Source organism: Triticum urartu, unplaced genomic scaffold (genome assembly GCF_003073215.2).
Source record: "Triticum urartu cultivar G1812 unplaced genomic scaffold, Tu2.1 TuUngrouped_contig_9440, whole genome shotgun sequence".
Taxonomy (NCBI): Eukaryota; Viridiplantae; Streptophyta; class Magnoliopsida; order Poales; family Poaceae; genus Triticum; species Triticum urartu.
Window position 1 is genome coordinate 259 of NW_024120485.1, and position 7,800 is coordinate 8,058.

The window sequence follows — 7,800 nt, forward strand, 5'->3', positions numbered from 1 at the left end:
TTTAGAGGCTTCTATTCTATGGTAACTGCAAGAACAAATAATAAGCCTGCCGCAGCTCAAGTGGCCCAAGTCAGGACGTATTATAAGCAAGACACCTAGGTTCACTCAAGTTTTCTACTCAATATCAGGTGTATTATCTATAGCAAAGCACACCCCTCACACAATACATACGAGCAGGGTGCTGATTTTGAACCTCCCTAAAATTTGTCCAGCTTTAGCCATGGATTACTTTTAGTTTCTTATTTGCGCGTGCATTCTCAAAAGATCAGTCACTCGGTGATTGACATATAAATAATAAGGCTATATGAACATGATGGCAAATTAAAGGTGATTTTGGAGCTTTCAGATAATACATGTCGTAGATATGCTCAAACACAACTGTAAGACGATGTTATTAATTTAACTTTTTTCCTTCTAAGATACCCAAGCTGGACTCGTGCTACCCTCAAGTTCTTTGCCAGCTTCACCACAGAAGTGCGCGTGCGGCGCAATCTTTCTAGCAGGATCAAATCAATCAATACAAGGCTAGAGGGCATCATCGCGAACAAGGACAGATACAAAATTGAGGATGCATCTGCTGTGTCAGTTGTGACCTGGAGACCATCCGCTGACACCTCTACTAGTACCGAGAAGATGTAAGTAAAGATTTTCTACTCATACATATAGTCAACCATGTATCCCATGTGTGTGTCTTGGTTTTCTTATTTTTCTAGTACTGCAAGAAACATTACCTCATAATAACTAACATCATGTGTCCGAAGCATTCAAGGAGCACCAAAAGGTGTGCAATTTGTTGTGTTGATTAACAATGAAACTTCCATTCCAAGAAAGAAGAATATGTAATGTTTATTCTTAAATTGATGTGAGTGGAGAAGATGTAAACTAATTCATAAAATTAAACTACAGGGATAAAATTGTGCTACCAATTGTGGCACGACAGACGCAGCTAGATGATCTGAAGAAATATTTAGAGGCAGGAACTGACACAACAAGACCAGAAGTGATCTATGTGATAGGCAAGAGTGGTGTGGGCAAGACAAAGCTTGTGAGGAACATGTACGAGGAGTACTGGACCAAGAATCACTTTGATGTGCAGGCTTGGGTGAGCTTTGCACCAAATCTAAGTGCCTCCAACATCCTGAAGTTGATCATTCAGCGTTTGAAAGAAGACAATGTTACATGCTCCAGAGGGGAGGCCCGTAAGAATCTAAAGGAAGAGTTAGAAAAAGGAAAGTACTTGCTGGTTATAGATGGTGAAGTCAGCAACACAGAGTGGAAAAGCATACTAAATGCCCTTCCAGACGGCATGGCAGGAAGCAAGGTAGTGCAAATCACACAGACCAAACCAGAATCATCACCTTCGACCTTGTAGCCCATTGAACTTGAGGATCTCAATGAAGATGAGGCCACCAACCTATTCCTAAAGACACTTTTCATGAAGGAGAAAGGTAAAAAGTACAGGAAAACCGTGAAGGAGGCTGTTGGAAAGAACCACTACGGAAAAGACATCTTTGAGATTACAGGTGGTCTGCCACTTGCAGTTGTCCTTCTATCTGGCCTTTTAAGAACCAAGGAGTATCCTGGAGAATGGGAGAAAGTGTTTGACTACCTCAAGAACAACGCCATTCAATGGAAGCGCCTCGACATCGTATTATCCATGTGCTTTGATGACCTTCCACATCATATGAAATCTTGCTTCTTGTATTTTGCTGCCTTGCCTGTGAACACACTTATCAGGGCACGCAACTTAGTGTGCATGTGGATGGCAGAGGGATTTCTGAGACCAAAAGATGGCAAGCAATGGAGAAGGTGGGTGAACAGTACTTGAAAGAGTTAATTGCAAGGCGGCTAGTGAACCTTGCACCAATGGAGTATGAAGCTTCTGAGATGAGCGTGTGGCCATCCAGACAAAAGTCCATGACTTCTTGCTTCATGAGGCGCAAGAGGCAAGCTTCGTGGATGTCCATGGTGGGGATGACCTCCGTATACTGTCCAATGCATGCCTCCTTTCCCTCCAGAATCATAGGGACAAGTATGCTGCTCTCGCCAACCATTATTTGCCCAAGCTGCGGTCCATCTTGTCAAACTTTGAAGAAGAAGTGGAGGCTAGGAAGGAAGAAGACCAGCTAGGTACCGTCGAGAAGGAAGAAGACCCTCTGGATACCGAGGAGAAGGAAGAAGAGAAGCAAAAACAACAAGCATGCCCTTGTCTCCATCACTCAAGGTCAAGGCCCACAGCCGACTCCAAGGAGATCATACTCATCAAGTATGCCATACGGCAACTCTTGCAAGGATCTGAGTACCTTCGTGTCATCAACCTGCATGGCCTTGAGATTGGAGACACGCTACCATCTGATATTGGAAATGTGGTGCACTTGCAATACCTCGGCATCACCTTCCGCTCTTTGAAACAGATACCTGTTAGAAGTATAATTATGTTTAAGTTAGAGATTAGGAGTTAGAGATAGAATATGATTAAATCGTGTACGACTTGCCCTCTACTCCAAGTCTCTCTCCCTCATATTGTACTCTATATATACCCCACACTTGGGTCAGATCAGTACAACATAGAACAACAGAAATATTAGCTATCCTATATTTTCTACATGGTATTAGAGCGGTTTGTCCAATGACGCCGATCCTAGGACCTTCCTCCACTTCCACATCGCGCCGCCCCCGGGGAGATTAATCTCCTCTTCCCGGGGGCGCGGCATCCGTTCAATCAAAGATTAGACCGGTCTCATAATTTAGATCCAATTTTCAAGTTCTTCAGCAGTAGATCAATTTCAGGTTTAGAAATTCTCATTAGATTAGTTTTTTCATTAGCCACCAAAAGAATCCGGCGATCCTTAGATGCAATACGTCCGGCGTAGGCATCTATCCGTATCGCATACGCGGATCTCCCGGCGGCTAGGGGAGGCTCGTAAGAATCTAAAGGAAGAGTTAGAAAAAGGAAAGTACTTGCTGGTTATAGATGGTGAAGTCAGCAGCACAGAGTGGAAAAGCATACTAAATGCCCTTCCAGACGGCATGGCAGGAAGCAAGGTAGTGCAAATCACACAGACCAAACCAGAATCATCACCTTCGACCTTGTAGCCCATTGAACTTGAGGATCTCAATGAAGATGAGGCCACCAACCTATTCCTAAAGACACTTTTCATGAAGGAGAAAGGTAAAAAGTACAGGAAAACCGTGAAGGAGGCTGTTGGAAAGAACCACTACAGAAAAGACATCTTTGAGATTACAAGTGGTCTGCCACTTGCAGTTGTCCTATCTGGCCTTTTAAGAACCAAGGAGTATCCTGGAGAATGGGAGAAAGTGTTTGACTACCTCAAGAACAAGGCCATTCAATGGAAGCGCCTCGACATCGTATTATCCATGTGCTTTGATGACCTTCCACATGATATGAAATCTTGCTTCTTGTATTTTGCTGCCTTGCCTGTGAACACACTTATCAGGGCACGCAACTTAGTGTGCATGTGGATGGCAGAGGGATTTCTGAGACCAAAAGATGGCAAGCAATGGAGAAGGTGGGTGAACAGTACTTGAAAGAGTTAATTGCAAGGCGGTTAGTGAACCTTGCACCAATGGAGTATGAAGCTTCTGAGATGAGCGTGTGGCCATCCAGACAAAAGTCCATGACTTCTTGCTTCATGAGGCGCAAGAGGCAAGCTTTGTGGAGGTCCATGGTGGGGATGACCTCCCTATACTGTCCAATGCACGCCTCCTTTCCCTCCAGAATCATAGGGACAAGTATGCTGCTCTCGCCAACCATTATTTGCCCAAGCTGCGGTCCATCTTGTCAAACTTTGAAGAAGTGGAGGCTAGGAAGGAAGAAGACCAGCTAGGTACCGTCGAGAAGGAAGAAGACCCTCTGGGTACCGAGGAGAAGGAAGAAGAGAAGCAAAAACAACAAGCATGCCCTTGTCTCCATCACTCAAGGTCAAGGCCCACAGCCGACTCCAAGGAGATCATACTCATCAAGTATGCCATAGGCAACTCTTGCAAGGATCTGAGTACCTTCGTGTCATCAACCTGCATGGCCTTGAGATTGGAGACACGCTACCATCTGATATTGGAAATGTGGTGCACTTGCAATACCTCGGCATCACCTCCCGCTCTTTGAAACAGATACCTGTTAGAAGTATAATTATGTTTAAGTTAGAGATTAGGAGTTAGAGATAGAATAGGATTAAATCGTGTACGACTTGCCCTCTACTCCAAGTCTCTCTCCCTTATATTGTACTCTATATATACCCCACACTTGGGTTAGATCAATACAACATAGAACAACAGAAATATTAGCTATCCTATATTTTCTACATGGTATTAGAGTGGTTTGTCCAACGACGCCGATCCTAGGACCTTCCTCCACTTCCACATCGCGCCGCCCCCGGGGAGATTAATCTCCTCTTTCCGGGGGCGCGGCATCCGATCAATCAAAGATTAGACCGCTCTCATAATTTAGATCCAATTTTCAATTTCTTCAGCAGTAGATCAATTTCAGGTTTAGAAATTCTCATTAGATTAGTTTTTTCATTAGCCACCAAAAGAATCCGGCGATCCTTAGATGCAATACGTCCGGCGTAGGCATCTATCCGTATCGCATACGCGGATCTCCCGGCGGCTGCATCTGCATGGACTTCTTCGTCCGATCTGATCAGGCCGTCACCGATAAACCAGGAAGCGGCACACTCATGCGGCGCGGCAGGCTCGGGCTCTACATCGCTAAACTGCCCAGCTGCCACACGTACGATCCGATCAGCGCCTTGCTCATGCAGGCGATCTCCACACCGACGGCGCCCGAGGTACTTCACGGGCTGTCTCCGGGCATCAGGAGGGACCATGCACCGACACCGGGAGGGCGGCGGCTTCCCGATCCACCCAAAACAAGAGGAACATGCCGTCCATGCATGTTGACAGTACGTGAGCAAAGACGAGCCAAGTGCAAATACAATTAACGATCGTCCATGTTCAAATCTCCATGCAGATTCACCAGCCTCGTCACGGACTCCACACGGACTCCACGATTGATGGTGCAGCTCCAATCAGTTTTCCGTCCATGCGACTACGGCACACAGCAGCCGTACGGCTTGTACGCGTACGTGACTACAACGCACCGGCCGAACTCGTCTACATCGACATTGATCCGCTACTTCTGCATCGAGCCGGCTGACCTGCACCGACTGCAATCTTCGAGCCACGTCCAATAACCGCTGCACCAAGCTATCTTCGGTGAGCGATCTACATCGACCCGCGCCACATCATCGAGCTGTACGTCTACATCGTGCCCAAGAGAAAAAAAATCTTCATCGAGCACATGTACGAAAAGCGACTATGACATGCACCGTCCACATGCCAGGCCGGTGTGGAGAGAGATGCAAGTCTTCATCGACCTCTCCGGTGCGACACGGCATCGACACATCGTCGTCACGAGGGACGCCTTCAAGCGACATCATCGTCGACACGCTGTTGCAACGCCATAGCCGACACTTCATCGCCAAGATCTCCATCAACATGGTCTTCACCAGCATCATCGTCAACACACCGCCGCCGCCGCCTCGTCCACAAGATGGACACCTAGCGTCCTCTGACGGCCTTTTCTGCAAGGCGCGACCTCGACGACGGTAATGACCGTGTCACGACGACGGCATCTTCCGCGTCATCCACGACGGCATGACTGCATCGACACGGCGTCACTACAGTGACGACCCTACACGGCCACACGGTTCTGGCAAAACCGATGTGTGCTCGATGGGCTTCCTCCGATCTGGGCAAAATCGGTGGACTCATCCCGACGGCACCCTCTGACATTCGCAAGGTGCATCGTCCATGTCTGCAGCTCCATCAGAGCGCATTTTTTTGCGCCTCCGGCTTTGTGCGGCTTCATCATCCACGACGACCACACCATCGACCATGACTACCTCGACCACGGCTACATCATCATGATCGGCTACCTCGACATCAACATACGGGGCTGCGTCTACAGCAACTCATCGGCAACAACTCCAGTCAACAGCGTCCGCCTCGTCACTTGCGTCCACGACACTCCCGCTGTGGGCGTAGCGGAGAAGACGACAAAAGAGCAAGACTTCAAATTCAGTCGTAATCGTCCGCTTCACTCCCGCTACGACTGAGGGGGAATGTTAGAAGTATAATTATGTTTAAGTTAGAGATTAGGAGTTAGAGATAGAATAGGATTAAATCGTGTACGACTTGCCCTCTACTCCAAGTCTCTCTCCCTCATATTGTACTCTATATATACCCCACACTTGGGTCAGATCAATACAACATAGAACAACAGAAATATTAGCTATCCTATATTTTCTACAATACCACCATCAATTGGAAAGCTCACTGGCCTCCAAACACTAGATGTCTGAGACAACCAAGTCACGACACTCCTCGAGTCGGGCGCCTAACGCAGTTGCAGACTCTAGAGAGCATAGAGCCAGATCAAGTTCATGGCTGGGGTAGAAGAACCCTGGAGAAGATGATACAGCTTCAGTCCTTGTACATATGGAAGCTTCCCGAAAGAAATGCTAATGCCTTGACTGATGTATGCAAACTCAAGTACCTCATGCTCCTAAGCATAGAAGGTGAAAGCATTACCTCCAATTTGTTCACTGTTTCCAACCTTCCGCGACTCCAGGAAATGAGACTAAAGGGGGTGATTGTGCCGCCAACACTGCCAGAGAGCAGTGGCTTCTATCTCCCAAACTTGACAAAACTGTCTTTGGAGCAGACAAAGGTGACAAAAGAGTTCATCAATAAGCTAGGTAAACTGCCCTTTCTTGCCACTCTTGCCCTAAACCATGACTCCTATGAAGACAAAGATTACCATATTGTATTGAAAAGTGGGTTCCAAAGTCTCAACGAGTTGGTACTGGATGTGGCGTTGAAGAAGATCGAGATAGGGGAGTCAGTGTTTCCTCAGCTTATGGTTCTGGAGGTTTTCATCTACTCAGATGATATTTGTGCCGTCATTGATGGTAACAGATATAACATTCGAAAGCTAATCAAGGCAAATGGTATCCCTGAAGGAAATATGCCCAAGAGGCAATAATAAAGTTATTATTTATTTCCCTATATCATGATAAATGTTTATTATTAATGCTAGAATTGTATTAACCGGAAACATAATACATGTGTGAATACATAGACAAACAGATTGTCACCAGTATGCCTCTACTTGACTAGCTCGTTGATCAAAGATGGTTATGTTTCCTAACCATAGACATGAGTTGTCATTTGATTAACGGGGTCACATCATTAGGAGAATGATGTGATTGACATGACCCATTCCGTTAGCTTAGCACCCGATCGTTTAGTATGTTGCTATTGCTTTCTTCATGACTTATACATGTTCCTATGACTATGAGATTATGCAACTCCCGTTTATCGGAGGAACACTTTGTGTGCTACCAAACGTCACAACATAACTGGGTGATTATAAAGGTGCTCTACAGGTGTCTCCAAAGGTACTTGTTGGGTTGGCGTATTTCGAGATTAGAATTTGTCACTCCGATTGTCGGAGAGGTATCTCTGGGCCCTCTCGGTAATGCACATCACTCAAGCCTTGCAAGCGCAACTAATGAGTTAGTTGCGGGATGATGTATTACAGAACGAGTAAAGAGACTTACCGGTAACGAGATTTAACTAGGTATTGGGACACCGATGATTGAATCTTGGGCAAGTAACATACCTGTCGGTGTCAAAACCGGCGGATCTCGGGTAGGGGGTCCCGAACTATGCATCTAGGCCGGATGGTAACAGGAGGCAAGGGCACGAAGTGTGACC

The 7,800-nt window shown here is 46.4% G+C and overlaps 1 pseudogene; it reads left to right on the forward strand.

Moving 5' to 3' along the window:
- Positions 1–419: 419 nt before the first annotated feature.
- Positions 420–7,050, forward strand: LOC125532230 (annotated as a pseudogene).
- Positions 7,051–7,800: the final 750 nt, after the last annotated feature.